This window comes from Passer domesticus, chromosome Z (assembly GCF_036417665.1).
Source record: "Passer domesticus isolate bPasDom1 chromosome Z, bPasDom1.hap1, whole genome shotgun sequence".
In the NCBI taxonomy this organism is placed as follows: Eukaryota; Metazoa; Chordata; class Aves; order Passeriformes; family Passeridae; genus Passer; species Passer domesticus.
In genome coordinates, this window is record NC_087512.1 from 11091933 (window position 1) to 11119464 (window position 27532).

A 27532-nucleotide genomic window follows, 5' to 3' on the forward strand; every position below is an offset into this window, starting at 1 on the left:
CTAGTCTCTGTTTAGAAATGGACTGAAAGTAGGAACTGGGATGTGGAAGGAGAGGGGAGAAGAAATTAAATGAAACTATAAAAGTAAGATTCAAACTGAGATCCAGTACTTGCAGGACAAAGTGAAGTCTCTAGTACACAGCTCATGCTCAGCACTTGAACCGGCATGATGGAAACTGGCAATCACCACAGATGTGCTGAACTCCTTCTGGCCTGGAGAATGATGTGCTTTCATGACTGCATCTGGCACACCACCACAAATGTTTTTACAAATCTACTATGAATCCCCGTTCTCTCTCATACACAACAAAGGTGGAGGCTTATCTGATTCAGCAGTGGATTCAGGTCCATTTAAAAGCACAAAGCTTTTAAAAGATTTAGCTCTGAATGTGATGTAAACCCCTCCTTGAAGTCTGAATTCTGATTGAAATCCATTCTCACTAATATGAGAGGTACAGTGCACACATTGATATATCATCAAATTTACCTGTGCAGACCTAACACTAAAGCTCACAGGCAGGAAATTAACTTCCCTCTCACAGCTGCAGAGAGATGACTTATACTGTGAAATACAAGTTGTGCAAAAAGCCCACTCCAGTAAAACCAAAAGCCTGCAAGACAAACAAATACTCCTTGGCAGGATGTACTCAGTAAAAACCAAATCAAATTTGATACAAAACCAGTAACTCAGTAAACTACTTAGACAAAGACTAGCATAAAAACTCAGGTAATTCCCAGGACTCTTCTGCTGGGAGAGGGATCTGATGAAATGTCAAAGGTGTCTGAGGTGATGGATACTTTAAAGTGCTTCTGAAGCTGGTGGCAAATCAACAAGTTCAACACTTTCCAGAGAAAGGCTGTGTGTAATAAACACCTAAAAAGGCTTAACAGGGAAAACAGACAACAAGGGGAAGCAGCAAGTGGCACAGACACTCTGGAGAGTTCCTGCCTCTTTGCCCTAGCAAAAAAAGTAGGGGGGAGCTTCAAAACAAGCTGGAAGGAAATGAAACATTTTTTCACCCAAGTCAGAAGGTTCACATCCCTCCTGTGCTGGAGCCCAGCTCTGGATGCAGTGCTCCAGGTGGGTCTCAGCAGAGCAGAGCAGAGGGGCAGAATCCCCTCCCTGTCCTGCTGCCCACGGGGCTCTGGATGCAGCCCTGGAAACAGTTGGGTTCTGGGCCAAACATGTCTCTCCAGTTTAGAAACAAGGATGTCATGTGGCACAGTGCCAAATGCTTTGCCCAAGTCCTCCTAGATGCCACAAAAAACTGGAAATCAGAAATGTTTTAGAGAGGTACCAGAAGAAATGGCTGAATAAATTTATCTAAGGAAGATTAGTCCCTCATTTTTGAACAGAAAAATACCACCTGCAGCACAGAAACAGACTGTATGTCAAGGAGATATTCCTAATTTGCAGCCTTTTTGTACTCGTCTTGCCAGGAATCTGCTATTGATCATGATTTCCTTCTGAATGTCAGTCACATACTCAACAAAGCCAAAGGTCTGGAAAATTAAAACTCTCCACCAAGAAAGAAATATCCATCTGCTGCTCAGATGCTGTCTTTGCCGGAGCTTTTTCAATAGAAAAAGAGGCTTTCTTGGTTGAGTGCTTCTTCATTCTTTTTGCAGTCCAAAGGGCTTGTCCCTATTGTACCTTTCATGCTCCAGGTTTCTATTTCCTTGAAGCTGTAACATCAGCCTCAGACACCCTCAGGGATACCCCTCTGTCTGTGCAGAACATGTGCATACCTCTCACGTCAGACTAATCCTTCTTGTCCCAGACTAACTTTGGGGCAGGCTGACCTTATACTGCCATAGGTCTCAAATCCTCATGCAAGCAGCGACCACTTCTTTTAGAAGTGTCCATTGTACAAACCATTCTTGGGAAATACACTTTTGTCTGCCTGCAAAAAGAAAATGTCTTAGTTGTACAACTCACCCATGAGTTCAAAGGATATGGCTTCAGTCTAAAAATGATTCATTTAAGATTTTCATTTCACACTGTTTTGATATGTGGATATGTGTGGGTTTTTTTCTTTGTAAACTATTCCTGTAAAAAACCAGGTTTTGAAAGTAGAAAAAATTACTAGTTCTATTTCAAACTGACAAGAATTAGACCTTCCATCAAAATCATTCTTTATCTGCAAAGAGACTGGTTTCACTGTTTTGGAAATACAACACTTTTTGCAATAAAAGCATAGCATTTAATTTTGTCTTAAAAGCAGCAGTCAGCCTTTTAGGGTTGAATGCAGTATGCCGTAGCACTAAAAAAAGGCCAAAATAGAAAAGAATTGAGCTATTTATCTGGAGAAAAAAATGCAGTAAAACCTTCTTTGGAACCAAGCAGGTGAGGAAAAGTACTTTGCTATAATAATAAAAAGACTAATTTTCTTTCTGTTAGAGTTCTGCTGTCTTCTTTTGCTCACAGAGTGTTAAAGTTTTCTCTCTAAAACTGGCATATTTTGAAATCCTCATAATGTACCTCCCAGGAATTCAGAAACTATGAACATCCCTTTAAACTCAAAAAAAGGGCACAGATGTTCAGCTTTTCTAAGAATTCAGCTGTTTGTTCCCTTAGGACTTTCGATACTTTTTGTATGACACTGATACAGTGATACGTAGAGAAAGATGCAAAAGAATAAGTACTTTTTGTACAGATAAGAGAGATGTTGTCTGCAAATAACATACATTCCTCAAGATATGCTCTTGGTTCTCCACAATATAATGTTTTACTAAAGAAGTTTACATGAACACAAAATCTTCAGCTACTACTCAGCATGAGTTACTATTCTAGGAATACTAAAAATTAAAAAACTTGGTAACAATGGGAAGAAATAGAAGAGACTAAATATTAATACATAAGCAGTTCTGACAGAATTCCAATGGACTTAAGAGTTCTTTAAAAGAGAGATGTATTTGATTCACAAACCTCTAACAGGCTTTTGTGTAGCCAGAGAACTACAAACAAATTTATGAAGGAATTCTGGACTGAATCATCAATATTTCACAATATTCCTCTCTCAAACTTGAACTTAGACAAACAGTACATACAATAAGCAATTCATTCTGCTCTCACTATTGGCTGGAGTTGCACAGGTAAGTACCAGAATTTTACTGCAGAAATCTTTTCACTGAGACATGAGACTGTGACCTTATGAAAGACACATTCTCAAATGAGTTTTTTTCTACAGCATGGTGACAGATCCTGACAATTCCACTGAAGCATCAGTAATGGAAGTGCTACCATTGAAAAACAATGGTTTTGCACAAGGGAAGGGAAAGGGAGGGGGTTTTTTTCTGTTTCTTTGTTTGTTTGTTTTTGGGATTGTGTGTGTGTGCGTGTGTGTGTTCCTCTCCAAAACAATTCAGGTAAGATTTTCTCATGTTGCTGTGTTTCTTTGTCAGCCTTTTATATTTTTCCTCTATGACAATGAAAATGAGAAAATAAACAAATACATCTCTGGCTCTCCACCTCATAGATTTATTTGCAGCAGGAATGGACCTGACAGCCTACACCACACAACAAACTACATGTGGATTCCAAAGGCAATGAATAATCCCCTGATGGCTCAGATGAAAACACAAGCATTGTTCCCATCCCTTCTACTGTCACTTTAAAACATGCTTGACCACACTCTGTGCTCAGTACTCAAAACAGAGAGGCACTTAGAGGTCCCAAACTCAAATTTGGTATGAGAAGACTTTCAAGACAGATTCTGTCAGAGCAAACCAGAATCACAGGGCTGGTTTAGTGCAACTGGTAGTTAAAAATCCCTTTTGGGAGGCTTCTTTCCCCAGTGCTGCTGGCTGTTTTCCAGTAGCTACATCACCTAATCCTAGACGAGGACACACTTTCTTTTGTCCTTCCACAGCCAAAACCAGTTATTGTTGGGCCAGAGATCTCTGAATTCTGCCAAATTTTCTTCAAAACATCAAGATTCACACAAATGTTTTTACAGTTTCAACAGTCTGCCCAGTGCTGCTGAGAGAACAGCCACTCTCCTGCTATGCCTGCTCAGACACTGCTCAGATCCCTCCTCCTTTGGCTCTGTATTTCCCTGTGCACTTACTGCCCAAACTGTCTAAAACCCCATGTTTGGCTTCCTCACATAATGTGATCCCATTAATTTAGCACAGTCTTAGATTACCTTTCACTGAGGACCATTAGCAAAATTACATATAAAGATAAGATGTTTTTATTTTCAGTCTCCTTAGTTTTCAGTCTTTTCTCATGGTTTTTTCCATAGTTCAAGTCTCAGCCTTTGTCTTCTGTGGCTCCAGGGAAGCTGTTGGGATTTGATTGTCTGACGTCCTTAAACAATAATCCTGCTAATTCAGGAAGACTGTAGCACAGCTGCAGAAGTGAAAGATTAGCTCCAGCTCCAGCATTTGAAACCGTGTAGCAGAGAAAGCAACCAAATGAGGGATAAGCAAAAGATACGGTTACACATATACGCAGAGATTAAAATCAAGAACACACAAAACACAAGGAGTACAACAGGCATCTCAGCAGGATCCCTACAATCACAGAAGATTTGAGAAACTGTGCTCTACAGCTACACTAGAACTGGCACAATCAATCCTCAACTTGCAACAAACTTTGTGACCTTTGTCTCATTCTGCTAGTAATGCATAAACACAAATAAGTCAGTTGAACTGAATCTGCAGTCCTTCAGATGGAACATTTGTCGAAAAAATATATACTAGCCCTTTTCAAACTGTAGAGAAATTATTTTCCGTTATTGCCATAGATCTTTTAGAAATATCATGCTTGCACATGTGCCTGTAAATGAAAAAGAGACTGAGACAAAAGAGACTATCAGCCAGTATTACTGATCCACTAATACAGATTCTTCTGCATAAGGAACCCATGTGGATTTTTGGACAATACAGTGAAACCCACAATTCCAAATTACCTGGAGGACTACCAGCTGAGAAACAAAAGATTCTAACACTACTATTAGTGACATTAATACCCCGTAGCAAACACTGCTTCCTAGGTGACACACACCATCTACACATATTAGGGCCATTCACAGAATTGCCAGCATTTGAAGCTGGGTTTCTGAACTGAAAGGCCCAACAAACTCAGGATCAAACAGAAAACTTCATTCCTTTTCGTGAGAGGAAAAGTTTGAACAGCAAAATGTATGTCTTAACATCTTCCAAAGAAAAACATCGCTTTCCAGTCTGCATTCATCCTGCTGCCTTTTATTCTACACTCACAGTCCCACAGCAGTTTTTGGTGATATTTATGCAGAACCTACCACAAGGCCTGTGACTCAGACACACAGCACTAATAATAATTCACAGCACTACTGCCATGCGAATTATTACTCTTTATAACAATAACAGTAAAAATGAGTAATACCCCACATGAGAAAGGTTTATTTTATCATTCAGGCTCCCTATAGAGATATGGCTTGAAAAACAATGCAATAAACAACACCATGTACACTCTTTTGCCACAATGAGATGCATAGGCAGGTTTACAGACCTCCCTGTGAGTCTCAGAAACAAAAAAATCCATGTTACAGCCAAAGCTACAAGATGTTATGGGCCACGTTTTACCTCTTGAGGAACCCATCAAACCCTCTGTGTGGTAGCCAAGGCACAGTTCATTATAAAAACATGCATCCTATGGATCTCTAAGACTGGCCACCAATTAAGCCTTTTTTTTTTTTTTTTTTTTTTTAATGCTTGCCAGAGTCCAGTATGTGTTAAACATATACAGATATACAATATACAGAGGAATCAGAAGCACATCAGGAAGTCTGTCTGTAAATGAGACAATTGCCTGTGTATTAAAAGTTTGTCTGCCTGTACTTCCACAGATGCACTTCTAGCCCTCCAGAACCGCAATCTATTCATTTCCTCCCAAACTGTAACAAAATCTGGGCTAAACCTTTTCATTATTTTGCAACATTTATTACTTTCCATACACAGTATAATATTCCCAGAAATGTTTCACAATTCCTATGCTGCAAATGAAACACAGTCTTTTCTTGGATAATTAACAGAAGACATCTCTGCAATGAGCAAAAGAATAAGGGTTTCATCACAGTCCCCTCTTCCAAAAGGGCTTCCAAGGGGACTTCTAATAGGAAAGCCTGTGGCCTGATTTCTAGTAGAAAAGCCCAGACAGAAAAATAATCTGCAAGCAGAATAGTGAAATGCACATGAGAAGAACTTTTGGATTAATTCCTAATAGATGTCTATCCAAGTTCTGACCTACCCACGTAGACCACAGCATCCTTCTACCAACATCTAGGATTTTGAAAATAGATCCATTTAATAAACAGCACATTTTGTAATTCACCATCAAAGAAAAACATCGTTTTACCATATTTGGAGGAGCACTTTAGAAAACTTTATTATGTTCAGAGATTCTGTTGAAAAAGACCCCACAGTATTTTCATTCCGTGTTCAGGTGAGTACTCTTGTGACTGCCTCATGGTGTAGTTATTCTTCTGACAGCCCTTTCACCTGCACTGGATGTCTCAGTTGTCCATTTGGACACAATTAACCAAGTTAAAAGGTTGGAGAAGTCGGTGGTATTGCCATCATGTTTTGTTTTCATGGGCTATCAAGGAATCAAGTAACAAAGTTTGTGCTTCTGCTCAACTCACTCAGGAGATTGCTGCAGCAGAATTCTACCTCTGTGAGTCTGCCATCCAAGAACTACCTAAAACCACCCGCTGAGCTAAACCTCAATAACATATTTTAGGATCACTGACTGAAGGACAAGGACTGATTCTGAGGGCTCATAGCCTGATGTGATGAAGTTGTGAAAGCCTTCACAGAAGAAGAGTTGCAGGCACCAGGGTGATTGAAGGTACTGCTCAGGCAGGTCTCCTCATGACAAGTGTCTAATGGTAGAGATCTGGACTCTGGTGGGAGGGACTTCGTGACAGAGGCTCTGTTTTTCAGTTCAAGCAGGTATTCCAGGCATCCTTATATCTCTGGTGTATTTCCCAAATGCTTGTGGGGTCAGTGCGGGACTCCAGACTGAACTGCGGGACTGAATTGAGGGACTATGCAGGATTCCAGACTGAATTGCTGTGGGGTGGTAAATGTTGAGTCAAGCTGGAGATAAGCCAGAGATGTCCTAACTTTCTGAAAAGGCAATGTTTAAGACATGCTGGTGCAAGAAATAACCTTAAAGTCTTCCTTCCTTCCTTCATTCACTCTTACTTTGCTCCTTTTAAGACTGAATGTTGCTGAATGATATGGCAGGCTTAGCAGAACTCAGACACCTTTCCTCACTGAGACACCAAAGCATCTTTGAAAATTCAGAGACTGGGAGGGATGTGAATGGTCAAGCCCACAGAGAGGCTGGGGGAGCAGCAAGAGCTACTACACAAAGCCCTTGAGCTCTTGTGAAGGTCTGCTGCTGGTTCCCAGAAGAAAGCCCAGTGAGGGAGCTGCAACCTGCAGTGAACAGACAAGCCCTTGGAACAGACAAGTCCATGTAATTGCGTGGCACTAGACGACAGCAGAATGTTTTGTCAGGAAGGTCTTTTGAAAAAAGGTCTTTTTCTGATCTTTTGAGAAACTACTGAGCCTCACAAGTGGAATGTCCTCAAACTTTCAAAGTTTGAGAGCGTGATTTAAGAGACAGACTAAGACCCAGTGATGACTCCAGACAGAATTTAACTTGATAGAGAAAGTTCCCTCAAGACGAATCTTTTTGTTGTTTCTTTTAATAATGGATTCGGTGAATAGCCAGGAGGATAAATAGTTTCAAAACCTTTCCTGACAGTTCAATGCACCAAAACCCACTTGCTGGTAACTATGGGCAGTACTAAGTCACAAAGGTTCAAGAAATGGACTGCCTTTTTCCTCTTGAACTAGAAAGAAACAGCCTTCCTCCCCAGACAATGACTGCCTGTGGGCAGTTCAGTTAAAGATCTCTAATCTCCTGGCATTGACTACTCATATTTGCCCATCCCTATTCTTCACTGACAGAACCTTTGTTACCATCATGATCAGAAGCACCTGCTCTCTGTCTGCGGTAAAGACACTAATTTCTTTTAACCTGCAACACACAGAATGCAATACTGGAAGTGCCTTTTTATTCTGACTTATGCAGGTTTGACTTGTATTCTGATGCAATACATGTGATAATGAGTAACAGATAGAGTTAAAATACATAAATTGCTCTTATGCCATATTACCAAGCTTCCAGCAGTGAGATAAAACAAAAAGAACATCAGGAAGAGTCACTATGTGTAGCACTACAACAGGAGAAGGAAATATATATTCCCTGACTACAGCTGGCCACCAGTTCAAATGCTGACCAAACACACTTAAGAAGTCATTGTGCAGTAATGACCCTGTTTATGCTCTGATTTTTCTCTAAGCTATGCTATACAGTAAATTGAGGGAGTTCACTGTAAATCTTGTTGAGTAAATTCCCATCAGTGGGAACTGGACTCTGGAGAATGGACTCAAGGCTACACTCTGAGGCTCAGTGAACCCAAGCTGAGACACAAGTCAGAAGTGTAAGTTTGAAATGGAAAAGAGAGATTACTAGTTGTGAAATGAAAGGAACTCATGCCACCATCACAGCCACATTATGCAGCAAGGTGAATGCAGAGTCTTCAGCAGCAGTTCTTAAGTAACTCAGAAGATACTCTACAGCAGAACCAAGGAGCATCTACCAATTTTGTGGCTGCCAGATGATTACAGAACAACTATCAAGGAAACTATTAATTTAATCATGTAAACCAATGTCCTGCATTAGAAAAGAGACCACATATTGACTACTTTTAGGGAGCCTTTTCATTGTCAATCTTATCCCTTTGGGTTCCCTCCCTGTCCCTGCAGTGCCTTGTCTCTGGCAAAGCTGGTAAAAATGAATCCCAGATGTTACATTTATTCTTACAAGTTGAAACACACAAAAAATAATTACCCTACTAGCACTGGGCTGATTGGGGCCATTCAGCTCCACACATAATTTAGTATTTTTCAAAGTCAATATTAAACTCCAGACATGGCACTCATCAGACCAGATGTAAATATATACCCTTAAGCTTGTGCTCTCAGAATCTCTTTCCCCATCACTGAAGAACAGGCAAGTTCATCTGGTCTGAACCATCAGTCTTGGGATGAGTTGAACTTCACACAAAGTGCCCTGGCAAGTGTCCTCTTCACTGATCCTGTAGGTCTGCACAAGCTGAGAAGGGGACAGAGTCATATTCCAATCAATACATCTCATTTAGAGTGACCTGGGATACCACTCCAGTAATTTGTGCTCCACTGCAGCCTTCTTTCTGCCACAGTGGTGAACACCACCTCTACTCAGCTGTAAAACCTGAGTGCTGCCAAGTCTGTATTGCTGTGTGAAATTCAGACACCTGGGGCACAACGTCTTCATTTAACTTATGTAAAATTTGGCACGTGTAGCCACTGCAGCCCTACAAGCAGTACTGAGAATATTCTCTACTGTGTAGAGATATTCTAATCATCATATGAGGAACAGATGAAGATTCTGGAATATGTTTAATTTCTAAATTATGATCATTTGCAGTAACTCTTCATTCATCAAACTAATGAAACATTTAAAACCATTAGGCACCGGAAGCAAAATATAAGTATTTAATTGAGAAACACATATCTAAATAGTCTCATTAATTTATGAAACTGAAAATCTTTGTGGAATTTTTTCCACACAGCTTTCTGATCTTCTCTGCTTTTAATGTAGGTTTTATGAATTCACTATTTTCATTTCTTTCCTTTTGATGACCATTTCATTATATTGAAGTAATAGTGGCAATACCAGTGAATAAAATACTGGATCAGACAGTATTTGTGAGGTTTTACTGTGAATAACACTATTCAAAGAATACTACCTCCCTGTACTGTCTTTATTTCTATAGTTCAGAAAGCAGTCCTGTAAGACATTTAATTCTTCCATCCCATTCCAATACAGCTGAAATTACAGTGCTCATTTTCATCAGCAAGTTGTAGGTATAGTGAAAGAAAAAAATGACAAAGCAGTTTGTAAAAATGACACTGCATATACACTAAAAGATCTTAACCCTGAAAAGATGTCATTTAATCTGTATTATTTTTACTAATTCATATAGATTATGCTTCTTCTATGTGTCCTCTTGGTACAGTTTAGAACACATAATGCTACATATACTGCGTCAATTCTCAAAGCATAAAGTTTGGGACCCCATAAAACAGATAAGGTCAGGAAACACTACCCCCTCAGACCATTCAGCTTCTTAAAGCTAGATTCTTAACAGAAGAGGTGTGCAAATCTGTGAAAGCACAGTCACTCTGTACAAATCTTTCATTTGCCTGAGATTGCTGGAAGACTGAAACATGAAATCTGAGATTTGTCTGCTTTGGTTTTCCAACATGGATACCAAGAAGAATATGTTTATGAAAGATACCTTTATGAAAACTGACCTTCTTCAAAGCGTGCATGGATGAAGGGGAATTCAGTCACAGAGAACTCTGCCAGTGCTTTCCAGTGCAAGGTTAGACTGTGCTTGGAGCAAGGTTTAAAGAGGTCTTTTCAACTGGGTGGAGGACAATTGCATTAAAAAGGGAAGGCAATCCTTAGTTTCTTGTGAGTGGAAAACACAAACCCATTCTTCCTCCAAAGTATAATGCCAATAAAGCTGTTATGTACTATGTGGTGTGACAGATAAAAATCATTCCTCTCTTATGTACTGGCTTCTGCAGTGACACAAAAATACTTCTGAGCTAAACACCATTTCCTCAAAGCCTTCCTTGCAGGTCCTTATTGTCCTGCAGAATCCTTTCCTAGACAGCTGCAACAGCAGGCAGAACCTAATGTTTATTATCCCTTTCAAACCTTCTTCCCTCTCTCCTTGCTAAGGCTCCCTACCAGCCTTCCATTAATTGCAAACTGGAAGTCAGCAAAGAGCAGCTAAACTGGAATTAATGCAGTGTCCCACACAGCCCATGTTTGCCTTGAATTTCTGTCTGCTCCCAGAGCAGAAGCGCTGATTAGACAAATGGGACCTTTCCTGGCTATTTAGGAATTCTAACTGGTTTTAAAACAGCAGTATGGGTAAAACTGTACACAGGCTTAGTGACAAGGTCTTCACTGCCAGCTGCATGCACCAGCTTTCAGGGTACTTCTTAAATTCTTCTCTTTAATTCCACTGATTCCATTAATCAAAATTATGAGTTTTCAGCTGAGAACAGCATTATTTTTTAGTTCAGATTATGCCAGTTCTGCTTCCCCAGTGCAACAACTTCACAGGCTGGTGATGAAAGATACTACGAGAGTGTTAGAAACTCCATTAATATGAAGCGTAGTTTGTCCAAACAATCAAGCACTAAATAACACCAGAATGGCATTTTTGTGCTAATAACCCTGTCCATGTTCCAAATTCCAGTCCTCCTGTGTAATCATTCCAAAAAAGTTGCAGCTTATTGCAGCTATACCTAATATGGCATTGAGTTTCAGATTTTGGACCACTGCACTGTGCTTATAGACTATTTCTGAATAAAATCCTCCTCATCAGCCAAATTCTAAAATGAACAGAAAAAAGCAGGGGCACATTCCACTTCAGTTCTTTGCAGTAACTCCATTTTTCCCAATACAATCAACAGTTTCTCAAGTCCTGTGCAAGTATTTAACTAACATTTCTTTAAACATCAACATACAATTCATGGGCACATCACTAACATAAAACCTCATAAGTAAGGCCTGATAACATATCCGTTTTTTGGTTGTTTGTTTCTATATCAAAACTGCAATGGAAGCTGACAGGAACTGAACATCCAAAAACTTGTGATTTTATGTTGTCAAAGAATAAATGAACTCTCTGACACTTCATAATAAATGTTTTAAAGCAGCGACCACATCTGATTTTCATCTCTCTGCATTCAGTTAGTGTATAAAACGGGATAGTACCCGTGTTACCCAATGTTAGCCAATTTTGCTTTGTGAAAAATTAATGAATTTTTGTGTCACACTGATGAATACAGAAAAACTCGAAAAAACTACCTAAGTCTGTTCACAAAAAAAGAAAAAAAAAGCTAAAAAACCAAACATGTTCTCATCAAACAACACAGTAAGCAATGAGAAACCGTTGAATTAGCAACAATTGAGTGTCATTATGAACACTTGAAAGAAATCAATACAGAAAGCATTTATGAACAAGTGTTTGAAAGATCTCATACCACATGCACCCTTGATTCAATACGACTTGTAACAGAAACACTGCAGCAGGCATTTCTCAAACTTAAAGTTGTTAAGGTGGATTTCTTCAATAAAACCCTTTTTTTTTTAATTTGCTGTGCATCCTTCCCACACACTGCTATCTTTTGTAGCAGTGATATATTTGAGAAGTACACTATGCTTACTGCTCCAAAGCATCTTCCATCAATACTAAAGGGCATACAGCAGAATGGAAATTACCACGTGGCATGGAGTGGAAACTATTAAAAAAAAATAGAACCAAAACCAGAAAGAAAACAAAGCGCACACAACCCACAAGAACAGAGCTTTAGCACAACTGTTGTAATTCTCAGTAATAGAATTACAGGATTGTAAAAAAACCCACACATATGGCTCTCCAGGACCTGCTACTCACAAACACATGTAATCAGCAAAATCCTATTTCTGAAAGCTCAAAAGGATGAAGGACACTGAGTCTGCTTCCTAGAGACTGAGCTTGTTACTTTGAATGAATATCCAGACATAACCAGGCATTCAACATCTCAAACAAACTTCTGGATACAGTAATCCTTGTTTTTGCTATTTTGGATTTGTGTTTCTCTTAATTTATTTTGCATGCAAATAGCATCCTATTCCTGCAACCTGAGGAGACTTTTTCAAGCTTTCAATAAAATTTCTCCTAAAGAAGAAAATGAAGCAGTTCTTCTCACCAGGTTCACCTGAAGTTATTTAACTCAATTTACTTTGACACAATCAGAACCAGGGGAGACCAGCAAGAATTTCCAGCAAGCGAAAGCTGATCAAAAATAAACAGATTCACCCACTGTTGTATTGCTCACATCATATCCCATATTTTTTCTTTGTGCACACTTTTTCAGCGCTCAGACTATACCACCCAACCACCCATCTACACCTTAGTCCTAGAAATCTTTCTCCCAGGAAACTTCTCTCTCAGGAACTCAAATAACAGCCTGTAAAGTTTTCTGTAAAAATCTGCCACCTGTGAGAAGGACAGCACTTCTCAACCTCACCAAAGAAGATTTTTAAAGAACAAACAGCAATGATGGATAAGGTGTCCTTAGTGATAGAAAGAAAATATCCAAATATCTTCAGGCCTCAGATGCAATTCTAAACTCAAACCAGTTCTCTCTAGCTGCGGACATTTGGGATGAGTCAGATGCAAATGCATTCCAGCTAAAAGATTGGAAAAAACACTTGTGGTAACATCCTTTAGAAACAACCTAATCATATTTTTAGCTGCACATGGTTGTGGAAAAAACCTAGAGAAACTGCCTTCGATGAAAATTTGCCCTTGGCCAAGAAACACACAAGCTCAGAAGGATAAAACACATCTGGTTCACTCATTTAAATACTGTGGAAGCAGCAGGAATACAGGTCTACACAGAACTGCCACCCTGCACCTACAGCAACAATGAAATTGCAAAGGCCACTGAAAACAAGAGACATTACTAATTTCTAATGGTGCTTCTAAAGAAGAAATGGTTACATTTTGCATCAGTGGAGATTTCTTGACAATCCTAACCAGAGGAAAGGAAAAGGTAAGTTTCAGTAAGTAGCATAATCATCCAACAGATCACTATAACCAGCTAGTACACACCCACAAACCCCACATTTGCCAGGGAAATTACACACCTTTGGTCTCTCCTGTTGCATGGCCAACATATTTGGGATTGTAACCTGAATATCCACATAGAAATAACAAAACTCTGAAGAAAGATGGAAAGAACTTGAATACAATCTGTGCCAGTAAATGTTATCTTTAGATGTCCAACTGAAGCAGTGGAGATAAAACTCACCCCCATCTGTGGGATTAGGATGGATCTTCCTCATATCAAACTGTTGAGGAATATCTGAAAGGAGCCAACACCACTTTCTTCAACACAGCAAACTTACAAGAATCATCCAGATATACCAAACAATTTCCTGAACTTGCAGGAGTTCAGGTACTTAAGGTGCCCTTGGTTTCCCTTCTACATCAGCAGCACATGGACGTTTATATTTCCTCATGTTAAACACCACCAAAACATGTCTAAATGGGTAAGAGTCTGGTATCATAATTCAAGTAGATATTATATTGTCTCTGTAGGCCACATGAATCAATTGGTATCACTTTAAGCCAAAAAAAAACCAAACACACAAACAAACAAAACTCCCTCACACAATTTTTCATTAGCATTTCAGTAAGTAATTTCACAGCATGTTGAATGAATGAGTTTGAAAACTAATGAAGGTGTTTGAAAACTAAAGTAATTCTGAAATTGCTCAACCTGAAGCAGTAGGTCGAATTCATCCATTTAGGACCTAATCTCAGTTTCAACTCTTCCATTTAATTTTTCCTGCTCAAGAAGGCAGCTTACTAGAGGAACACCAGGGACTACCCAGTTTTCATGATTTTACAATGCATGCTTCCAAATTCAAAAAATACAGCCAAGGTATAATGACTGGCTCCTGTAAAAACAGAATTTACTCAAGTTAACAAAAGAACTCAGAAAAAAAGTTAAGTCCATCTACTTACCACGCTTGTACTTTAGGGTTTTTTTAGAAGTAGTGCTCAGATGTGATTTGGTTAACAATACAATTCACAATTCAAACATAGCATGTTTGAAATTTAAACAAAACATGAAGCTCATATCTATGCTAGTTTGCTTTAAAGCTTCAGATAGGAGAGAAAAACACAAATAAAGCTTTTTTCAATAACACACATAAATCACTGTGTACAACACCAACATGCTTATCAAATGATAGAAAAATAATTCTTTAAATTAAAGTCTCCACTGATCCAGTGACCCACAACTGGGTAGTACAAAAGCACTCTTGTCTGTACCAGAAATGGCAAATATGTAAATCTATTACATACCAAATTCACCAGTATGGCATTAAATGACATTAATCTCCAGTACAGTCTGGATAGATTTTCAGTAAAAGCCACACCAGCTAGGATTGTAAGGTACTTGTTTTCAAAGGGCATTTTGAGCCATCTCTGCCATTTATGAACACCACAAATCTTTCTCAGGTCTAGCAGACTGGGTAACTAAAGCATTGAGACAAAACACAGGAGGCTGCACATAATCCATTTTGGTTTTATAACTGCACTGTCTCACACTGCTTCTCCTCAGCATGCACAGCCCAGCTACTTTTAGTCAGGGATTTTTTATCATGGGTTTTGGTTTGAGTTTCTTTGTAGGGGTTGGGGCTGGGTTTTTTTAATGGCTATGCATCCCTCTTCATTTCCATAGAGAGAATGGGTATCTTTCCCTAAAAAGAGGAGGAACTGAGCCACGTATATGCAGATAAAAGAGCAAAAACTTTCCTGATCATTCCTGTGCTCTGGTTCCCCAAAAATGGCATATTTAAGGGTTGGGCACTACACAGTCTAAAGAAATCTACAGTCAAAACCAGAAAAACAGTCTCTCCCCAATCTGATTACATCTGTACAGCTGCTGATGTTGGACATTCAGATAAAAGCTGGAGGCAAAGGCTCAGTTCTCTATCTCTGGGATGTTTACATTCTGAAAGCTTGGACATCCTCCTTTGAAAAGCAAATGAAAAAGAAGACATTAAGACTCATGTGGTCTATGTCAGGGAAGAGCTATACAATGAAGTCCTCCTCTCAGCTCAGTGGTTTTGAATACTTCAGATGCAATCAATATAGTCACCTGTTTAGGCAGATACACCACAGATTTAAGCATTTCATTACAGAGAGTAGAGAGCCAAGGCTAAATAAGTCTTCATTTTCTGAATGTGCCAGGGAAAAATGAAAACCTCCTGAGTAGAGCCTTAATGTGGCTCACCTATTTACTGAACACAGTATTCTCCCAAGTAGGTTGTAACATAAAGGATAAATGTTATTTCCCAAAACCATTGCATGACTACAATTAACCTTGCCTTGCCTTCACCAGAATCTATGTCTGCAACCAAGCTGCAGGTGAGATGTTGGTATGTGGGAGCTGTCAGGGTAAGACAAATCCATAAAACCCGAATCCTTTTGTGGGACTGTGGCAGGATTTTACATAGCTGCCTTAATAACTGAATAGGATTCAGGATCTTATCTTCATCATCTGATCTCCCTCTTTTCCCTTAAGCAGGACTGAATGAAAATACATATTGTAGTAACTTCTTCCAGAATGCAACAGGTCTTTAAGCAAAAACCACTTTGAAAAAGTAGGTAATGTCTTGAACCTACCAAACTACTAATATCTATTTCACTGAGCATTACAGACACCTTTGAAATAAAATTCCTTACCTCTGTCTTTCACTAATGTGGCACTATCAATGCACAGAAGTGACTGCTGTCCAAAATTCTTTATTAGTCACTTGTCACAAGTTCATCATACAACAGAATTATACAGGTATTACACAGAATAAGAGTGGTGATCATGTACCACCAAACATATATATTTTTCACATACTGCTTTCACAGGAGAAACAAGGAGCGACTGAGATTGGAGCTGCCACACCAAAGGAAGGGAAATGCAATCACTGACAACTCCAGGGACAGTCCATGCTCCGGCAACTCTGCAAGGAGAATATATCTGGAAACTTAGATCTGATAGGCTTTAAAAAAAAAGGAAAAAAAAGAAGGATGCAATGAATTTCAAGCATGCATCAGCTGGAAAATCCACTTTTCTCATACATACCCTCTCCATGCAACCTAAAGAGCCTTCACCAGTTTTCCTAAGTTCAGCACATACATTAAGGGGACGGTGACCAGGGGAAAAACCCCAAACCAACAACTAGGGGTCTATAAAAATGCTTGGGAGACTAGGATTTCTCTAGATTAAGTTTTACCTCTTATTTGTCCACAAGAAAAATAATAAAGAAGAGCCTCTTTGAAGATGATGCAAAGGAAGGCCATCTGTGTCAGTCATACACATCCCCCCACTTTCTCTAAAAATATGAGTTATTATTTCAAAGACAATGCTATATACCACCAGGTCTGAAAAGTCTTATAGCCTAGAGCCACATGGAAAAAGCCATTGCAATTTCATTTATTAGTTTCACACACCAGTGCTGCAAAGATAGCAAAAACACAGAGAGAAAACTCTGGACTTTATTAAGTTTTTGAACAGAAATGTTTATTCAAGTCAGAACTAAAGTTCCACGCCATCTTTAAAGTTCAGCTAAGCAATAGGATTCAAGCTACCAGTGTCACCAGATGGTAACTTAGCAGCTGATGGTAAGAATAAACCTGGATACCTGGCTATTTAAAATATTTTTAGATTTCAATTAACTGCCTCTCATTTAAGACTCACAGTAAGGACTGTCAAGACTCAAACAAGGCAGCTGTGGGGTAAAACACAACAGCTGGTGTTGAATTCACCTTGTCCAGGACAGGAGAGTTGTGTCTAGCTGCTGTCAGGAGGTGGAGTTTGCTGGAGCTGGGCCCTCCTGGTACCTGAGGACATCCAGCCCTTGCTCACGCACCTTGACATTCTCATTACAAAGTGCAGATGAGGTGAGCTGCTACACAATCTCTGTGATATCCTCCTTCAATTACCCCACACTTCACAGAAGGCCACTGAGCCCTCTTGTCCATCTGAGTAGCAGCTAAACAGCCCTACTGCCTCTCACCTCTGTCCAGCTCTTCCCTCTTGGAATATCATTACAGAGTCTGCACCCTTCATTACAGCTACCTGAGAAGAAACAATTCTTAAACACACCAGACTTACATCTGTCATATCAAGGGCAACAACTGGCCCCCCAGTGTTTTCTACTACACATTCAGAGACAGTTCACCTTCTATTTTAAAAAATCACACCATAAAAGCAGTTTCTAAAATATAAAAGCACTTATAAACAGAGCAGGAAGTCACACTTCTATTTATTTGACATCTTTCTATTCTTGCATCTGTGGATATCTCCATACCATACATATTAAACACCTGCAGAAGACATTCATGGAAAAATCAACCCCCCCAAATAAAAAATCCAAGGAAAAACTACAGTGTCTGTTTCTAATAATTTAACTTAAGATAAGGAGTAATAGGTTCATTTTGCATTTTACTGGATAACAGAGAGGAGTGAGAAAAAAAAGCATTTCAAAATTAACTCTCATTTTCATTGTTAGCTATTGATGACTTCGATTGCCACACATCATTAACTAGTTTCTCAGCCAAATCAAAAGCTGAAAGAAATAAAATGAGAAAAAAACAAGCCTGGGGCTACACTTGAAATGAGAAAAATGCACATATTTTTAACCAGATGGTTCTCCCTCTGGGTTACAAGTTTATAATATGAAAACCTTACTCCACCATATTAAATATTCTACTGTCTTGCTTGCACATGTTTTTAAATTCTAAGAAATCCTAACTACTGCATCACCTGCAGCAGAGACTTTCAGGGAATGTTAAGAGCCAAAACATTAATCTCTCCGGTGTCAATCTGTTTATTGCACCCCAGAGTCAAAAACTCCATCAACTCCGCTATGGTCTCAAGCATACTCAGTGAGGTCAAATATTTGTCAAGATAATTTGTTTTGGCTGGAATGGAGAAAGTAAAGGGAAACAGACAGAAAAAGGCAAAAATACACCATTTTTTCAAGACACAATTATGTTAAATTATGGAGCCTTGACTAGACAAAATATCTCATTAATAGGAGATTCTAGATGTGACATAAACCGGGACCAGATTAGCCAATGCAAAAATCCTGTCTGTACTAACTTCATTCCTTTCTGAATGTGCAGACTTAACCCCTGCTTAAGTCAGAGATAACATCATAGATTCCCTCCATATAATTTTATGTGCTTGAAATACCTATGGAAATTATTAATGAAAAAGAAACATTGCCTGTGCCAGAAAAGCTGTGAAGCACCAGTTAGCTCATTTCAGAGCTCAGCTGCTGAAGGACACTTTTAGAGGCCTTCATAAGGATCAATCTGGCCCTTAGCAGGCTGGACTCCCATCCCATGCAAACATGCTCCCACCTCACCATCCTCTGGGCAAAGCACCTAAAATAAACCCATTAAAGTGTCTGAAAAAAACCCTTATGAATTCTATTCTAAGAGCACTGGTTTAAAGCATCAAAACCCCCTAAAACTTGTCCATGCATCTCTCTGAATGTATATGGTTTTGTTCAGCCTCTCTTCCAGATGCTGCAACCAAACCAGCAGTACAGTAACAATCAGAGCTACCCGTCCTACTCAGGAAAGCACAGTTAACATCTCTCACTCGATTTCTTTCAAAACAGAGACAGGACATCAGGCCTCATTAAAATGCCTATCATGGTGTCAACCTATGTTTCATGCCCTTCTGAGAACCGGTTTCTCAGAAACAGAGGAACACAAATGTTTGGCCTTCTAATTCACAGCAAAGAATCATTTTACAGGACATTTCAGTAAATGAGGGTAGCATATCAAATACCATCTCTAAAAAGAGCAAGAGCAAGTTGCTATGTATTTTTCAGCAATAATTAACCGACCATCAACCCTGCAAATGCCACTTACTTCCTTTCCTATGACAACTGTTTTACCTCTCGTTTCAATACGCAAAAGCCTGACAGACACAACGGCAAACAACTTTCCGGATCATTGTCCCTGGACTCAAATACAAGCTGTATTAATGTTCTTTTCCCCAGTGTTAAATATTTTTGATAGCTAAGAGAAAGGCTCCATAGTGTAAGAGTTAGCTGCTGGATGAGGGCATCCCACTGGGGGCTGTATTTGGCACTTCTTTCCTATAATGTGAAAGCATGACACCCATTAGTATAATTGAGATTTACAAGCCTGCACAATGAAGCAAAACTTATAAAAGACCCAAGAGAGTGAACATAAGCTATCATCAACAGGGGAGAATTTGACGCATAAGCCATAATGCCATTACTAGAGCACTTCTGTCTTTCTTGAAAAACAAAATTTTTGGTAATGTTTGGTATTCATATGGTTTATCTATTTTGTACTTTTATCTCACACTGGTTTTTGAAACTAAATTGAAAAGCCAAAAACAAAGTCATCCTAAAACATGATACAGTCACACAGCAACAAAACTAAAAAATCTTTGGAAAGAAGAAATTGATGTAATAAAACCTTCAGGGAGACAGATGCGCAGGTCTTCATTTCTTCAGCTTTTTTATTAGGTATTCTAAAGGATCAACCTTATGCAAATGACACAATTTGAATAACTTCATTTGCTCTGAACTACACTTGTGAAAGCACTATTTTAAAATTAGTCCAATTCTTTCAGTGCTGCTCAAATTGCAGTCAAAACCTGGTAAAGCTAAGCTATAGTTCTGCATTTGTCCACTAAAGCTGTTTTCAAGTCCAAACTGAGTTTAAACAAAATTCGTTATCTGCCTGAAAAGCTGCTCATATGCTGCTCTGTTATTTTAACAGATACAGTCCTTGCAATCTCACCTTAATAGACAGAACCTACCTACATCCACTGACATCATGAACAAGCTATGCTACCTGGCTCAGAAACAAAGGACTGGTATTTACAAATTTTCCCAGAAGTGTCTGTCCCCAGGTAAAATGAACAGATGCCTAAGTCAGCAGAGAGGAAGAATTAAAAAAGCTCAACTGTTGTAGGCGTCTACCTCGTCTACACCCTTTCTACCCCTCAGACACTGATTACACAGGAAGTGAAACACAAATATAAAACACCTGTTGGGAATAACAAATGACAAATAAACCTCTGTTTTTAAACTGAAATTACTGAACTGTTGACACACAGAAGAAAACAAAACAAAACAAACCAGAATTGTTAACCCAAGTGTTCTTGTTTTATAGATGGGAAGATAGTCCTGCAATGTAGGCACACTTCCTACTTTAAAAATAACTGCAGAAAGTGTTAAAGAACAAAGCTTGGTCCCTAAATCTTCACATTTCTAGGGCCAGAAAACTTTGATAACTTGTATCCAAGAGCTGTAAAAGGAACACCTGGGAACTTAAGGTGTTCAACTAATTCTGGCACAAGAGAAAATTTTCCAAGCACTCAGTAGAGTCAGTGCTTGTAGAGTGTGTACTGGAGGCACACAGAACATCACAGAACATCACAGTCATGTCAGCTTGACATGATTCAGGGTGGGCAGGAAGGGAAAGAAGGAAGGACAGCTGATACTAACCAGACTGGTAAAGAATTAACAGCAGGAAGTATGCCAAAGCCAACAGATTCTATCTAATGAGATTACATTTTTTACATTTTCTAATCACATTTCCTAATTAGATTGCAAGTTTGACCAGAAAACATATGTTTATGACACATTTAGGCTTTCTAGGGCATTTGTCTTGGCACATTTTTATGAAGAATGTTGTTGGTTTTTTTTAAAAAAATCTATGCTATGCTCATTCCTCTGACTCAAAACCTGATAACTGAGAGAGCTGAAGTTACAATTGTAAATGAGGAGCCATTGCCAAGCAGATACGTTTCCACCAAAGCTCTCTGGGGCTATCAATTTTGTCCCTTCTGGCACTGCACATTTGTACAAAGGTCTAAAAGACAACATGAAAATGTTCCTGGTCCCATCTGTAGACAGTGCAAACACTGCAGGAAGCACATCTTTCTCAGGAAGACAGGTGATAAGACACACAACCACCACTGCCATTTGTAATCTGAGCTCCAGGAAACAGTCCAATTTCTACAAAAATTCACACAAAAGAGAAATTGTGCTTCTGGAAACAAAGCTCTTGTCTGCAAAGCAGAAACTCCGAGAGTCTTGGTTTCATCTTAGGAAGGCTGAAAACTGTCCTTAATGTACACCTGTAGCCAAAAGGGTTAACAGAACCCTGGGAGATGCACAACGGATCTGGGAATCTCTCCTGGCACTTCCGTCTCCTGTAGCAAGTGCTGCTTTACATCTCTTCTGATGGCAAAGCCACCTCTGCTTTGCCTAAGCAATACATTTACTCTATTTTCACCAACATTCAGGTTTTTCCCAGCACATAAAAGCTTTGCTAGAAAGCAGCTACCACACAAGAATTGCTTTCTTTCTTCAGAGATGCCACACCAAATTACAAGAAGAGGTGTTCACTTCAAAACTGCACATTTTTATCTACCTACCAAACAGTATTTTGTATTTTTCACCATGGTCTTCTTGTCTGTACAGTTAGAGCTTAATTTACTCAAAATATACTTATTGTTATAAGTATAATAACAGAATATATAGAATAACAGAATACCCTGTTATTCTTTAATCTGTCAGTGTTGATTTGCTCACAGGAGCAGACTCACGTTTTCTCAGAAACACACTTTCCCCTGTGGCACAGTTGCTGCCACTGCTTTGCTTTTCTCCAATCTTTCTATTTTGGCAAATCCAATGCAGCACTTAACTTTCTTTGAAAGGCACGCACAGCTCCTGAAAATCAATGACTGAACTATCTAAACCTGTCCCCATTATCAGCCCTTCAATTACGACTCTCTGATGTGTGTTACCACAGTGACACACACAAGGTGTTTTTAGGACAGAGTACAAAGAAGAAGGAAGACGTGTGGCAGCAAAATACCCTATGAGTTTTAAACCAGGCTCAAGTCTGTCTTGTCCTAAGGACATGAACTTTCTATTTTTCCCAATGAGCATGAAAGCATTACCATGTGAGCAGTAACAGCACAAAAAATTACAACTGCTTGAAAACCAACTTTGATTATATTCCCAAGGGACTCTTCCCAACTGCCTCCGCTCTTTCTTATGAACTTGTTATTTCAATAAGTATTATCTGCAGCCTGCTGTAGTTTTCTGTATGCAATGAGATTGTTTTCTACTTTAAAATTAAATATATCAGATTAATTAAAAAAAAGGAAAAAACAAACCAAACAAACAAACAAAAACCAAGGAAAACACAAACAAAAAACCCACCAAAACCCACAAAACCCCCAAGCAAACAAACAAACAATAAAAACAACCCCAACCAGTGTGGATGTGGGCAAGCTGTTCTGATAACAGAAGTACAGAAACAGGGACTGTGCTGGTCTTGCATTCTCATGTCAGACTTCCAATTTCCACAGCTGTTTACACCTCATGACACACAGCAATACAAAACAGTCTGAACTGCAACAAGCAGACTTCCAGCTCTCACAGGCATCCCCTTCAATACTTCAATCCCCTTCAATATTTCAATACTTTCACGCCTCACTACTGCCCACAGACTAAGATGCTATTCCCAAACTGTCTGCTCCTTTCCATTCTTTGCCTCTCACTTGAACGCCTGTCTCTTCCAGTTCCTTACCAAGTTTATCAGACATGATTCCAGAATTTTTGTCATAGATGTGAAAACTTTTCTGTACCCTTACTTCTACCATTAGTAGCTACAGAGACAAGTAGTTCACTTCAAATCTACTAAGCAACACCTCCACTTTCAAATGGTATTGAACTATATTTAATAAAGCCCTCTAGATACCAACAGTACTTCTACACACAGTTCTTGACAAAACCACACAAGTAACTTGAGCTGCAATGAAGGTGCTGACATTATACTCTCCAGTAAAACAGATTATACATCCCACTCTTGTGTTACCATCATGTTGCCTAATAATCTACAAAAATGGCAACATTATTTAAAAGCACTACATTCTTGCTTCATTATATGCAAGGAAATCTGCATTAACATACTCAAAGATCTAAAAGTCTCAGAGTATACAAAAACATTCAACATCACACTGGTGTTTACCCTTTTCTTGGCTATGCAACAAGAGCAGAACTTGGCCCTTAGTTGTGACCGACTTTTGCAAATCATTTTATCATTTTTAAGGCTCAAAAAATGTTTTGCTTATAACAAAAATCCTCTCTCTTCTCATAGCACAAAAACCCACGAGATACACTGCCAAGCTGCTGCCATACTATTAGACCTCTTACAGTAAATTCATGTTCAAAACCAAATCCTCTGCATTTCAATACTGCCTTTAATTAGTATTTCACAACTGGGTTGGGCAAGCAGCCACTCAGTTGGCTGGACAGAAGAGCCAGCTAGCCAGTTCGTGGAAGGAACCTGTCAGAGATTGCCCACAGAGGCAGCCAAGAAAATAACAGCAGAGTCTCCAGCAGCACCCATGGGTCCCTCGTGGGCACCCACCACACCAACTCACCCTGCTGCCCACCTCTAACTATCACTCCTCCCACCCCAGCCCTGTCCTCACACCTCATCTCTAGTGGGAGCAGTTCTAGCCATTTCCCAGATAAAAAAAAATCTGGCACAACTGTTGAGTAAAAACCAACACATTTTATAACCTGGAACTACTTTCATTTTTCCAACCGCACAGAATGAAAATGCCCCTCTGTGTAACCTTTGCTGTGTAATATATAACACAACACACAGAACTGTGTCACAAGTCAGCCATTCAGTTTACACTGCTGCAGAAGACAGGCAGCACATTTCATTCTTCAGCATTAGGGTAAAACAGAAGAGCTGGTCCCTGCCTCAGCCTCCACACTAGACAGATTTGGAAGACTAGGGTGTATTTTCTGTGATGTCATCCAACACCTATACAGACAACAGGACTTCAAATGATTAGAATTTCTTGTTGTTCACATCAAGTTCACCTCTCTGTTTTTAATACAGTTGCTGGAGCACAAATTAACCTTTGAGATTTAAAAAAAAGCAGAGACTACAGAGTAAGCACCATGTCTGCTGTCTGACTAAAACCAGTGCAAGTCTACACCGAAAAGAATCCAAGCCAGAAAGTAAATAGACTGCTGCCTCACATACTTGCTCACCAACTTCTTAAAGTGAAAGATGACCCCCAAAAGCCTTTCCAGCCCTGGCAAACTGCTCAGAAAATAATTCTCTAAAGAGTTAATCTCGCTCTAGATTGCAGAATTCAGCACGCAAGTACAGAATGCCCAGGCTTCCCTCTGCAACTCCAGCGCACTGCGATCATATAACAAACCAGTGTAAGATACATTATCTCACTTCAGCAACAGAAAGCAATAAATCTGAAGCCTTAATGAAACCAACACCAAAAAGATACATGATCGTCTTAGAAACTGTAGTACTATTAAGCCTTTTGGACAAAGAGTTAGTCAGCTCCAGGGCGCTCTGGGCAGCACCTCCAGTCACTCCCAGGTTTCCCCACCCCTGCTGACAAGCAAGGATCCGACCCCAGGAGACACCAACAAAAGACAGAAAGCAGTAATTGGAGCCTATCTAACCACAAGAGTCAGAGGCTGTATTTAAAGTGACTTATACCACATCATCCCACACTCCCTCAGTGTATGGGACTGCTCTCTCACAGCCTTCTCCTGCAATCAAATATTTCTGGTACTGCCCAAAGGTGCCACAGCACTTTGCTGAAGAGAATAAAAGGATGCCACTGAAGGGGGAAAGGGGTGCCCAGACTACCTCCAAATCCAATGCCACCCTTGTTTTTGGACTAGAGAGGTCATGCAAGTAGTGGCCACACCTGCAAGCAGTGGTCAGAGGGAGCAACAAAAGCCAGAGCAGGGGAAAAACAGAAGAAGACTGAGCCACACCACACAGGGCAGAGTGAGAAGTGACACCTGGAAGCTGCCATTACACTAAAGACAATGACAAAGCAACACAGCATCAGTGTGTCAGCCATGAAGGGACAAAAGGGGTCTTAAGACAAAGTTATGTGAAGACAGAAATGTTAACTTGCTTCAGAAGCAAGCACTCTAATGCATACAAAATACCACAGTAACTACAGTAAGACCAAAGCAAAAGAAAAAATTTAAGAGATATTCTTTCCCTGTTACATATTGATAAAATAAATTACGATGGACTCATGTTCTTTAGGGCATCCTACCTGAATGATGCAGCAATCCTCACTGGTCTGCTTACAGACCACTAAATGAAGACTGAACAAGAAGATGTGGGACAACCTTGGCTCCCCAAGTTTCACTCTTTCCAGTGGACAGGTATGAAATGTATTTGTATCTGTAGGTTGATCTCAGAATGGGATGAAGAAGGATGTTACAAAAAACATCCTAAGCTCTGCTTGCACCTTGTACTTGTCTCTTTCCTTTCGCTGGATCAAATGCCAAAGCACTTGCTGTTGTGGGAACCACCATTTCTCATATCAATGCACGGAGATGCACTCCTCTGCTCTTCTGAGATAAACGACCCAGTAACCTTTCCTTGGCTGCCCCAAAGGAAAGAGGTTGGGCAAAAGTCTGAGGATGAAAGGATGATATTGGATGGAGTAAAGAGTACAGTCCTCATGCAAACCCTGTTTTCAGGATCCACTTCACTTGCTGTATACCTGTGGTGATCAGTAGAGAAACAGAAATACCTAGGAAATGCTAAGGAACAGAAATACTCCAGATAGGAAAGCAGATGGGACATCCTGAAAAAAACCTGTTATAAACATGCTTTTTGCCCAGAACAACTTTTTCTGCCACAGCATATGCCAGATTCCCTGGCTGCAAAGCTGTTACACCACAGCAAAACACTCCTTAAAGCAAGCCCTGAAGGAATATTGCCATGTTCACTCTCCTCTGGATGTACTCACTTTACGCTGCCTCAGCTTCCGTGCATAACAGTTCCCAGACAACAGAACTTTATGGCTGCCAAGATCTTTACTCTGCAATCAAGTGCATGAACAACACCCATTTTCTTTTTTAACATTGTCTTAAAGTTCTATCTCTCCTTTACTTCTTGTCTCCCCTGCCTTCCTGTATTACCCACAAGTGTGTTAATTTAGCTCATATTAGGCATCTTACTTGGTTCAGAAATCTTTGGGTAATCAGAGAGCTATATTTGGGAAAGGTGTTGGTTTTATTATTTACATCAATCACATTATGTAGACCTATACAAATACAGATACATTGTACCCTGGAATATTATCTTCATTTTAGTCTTTATATCTTTAAAAGAAAGATAAAGTTTAAGTGAACAAACAGCTGAACAAGGATGTCTTGACTTCCTGAAATCTCACCTTCATATACTGCCAGGTATGCCTAAATCATCTCCCACTGTTACTTTATCTCTTATGCTACAATTTAGAACTTTGTATTTTCTTAGTTTTCCAGGTCTTCCCATGGACATCACCTGCTTGTTTCAAGGAGAGACTGTGAACCCTCACAAATCACTGTGATCCCAGTGTTCAAAACAGAACTCGGACAGCTAGAAACAAGGCAAGAAGGGAAACCCTAAATCTACAAATTCAGTTGTCAGTTCTACCTTACAAAAACTAAATCTCGCATAAGAGGAAAAGGATGGTCTCAGACCAACATCTCTTACTCCCATCCTATTTCTCAAAACTGTTGAAATCAAACACCTGGGGAATAGTAAAATAAGATGTGGTACTTCCCACAGGTTCTTATCCTTTTTCAAACAGAGTGATGAGAAATGCCTGGAGTATCCCAAGTGAACCTTTAGTCACATTTTCCCATATTTTTCTAATCTATGCTCAAATCCTAGGATCTTTTTTCCTTTTTTTTCCCAAGGTAACATCCT

The 27532-nt window shown here is 39.5% G+C and overlaps 1 protein-coding gene across 2 annotated transcripts in view; it reads right to left on the reverse strand.

Moving 5' to 3' along the window:
• ADAMTS12 (ADAM metallopeptidase with thrombospondin type 1 motif 12) overlaps window positions 1-27532 on the reverse strand; it is a 146171-nt gene that overhangs the window by 101553 nt on the left and 17086 nt on the right. The gene's annotated exons all lie outside the window — the stretch shown is intronic.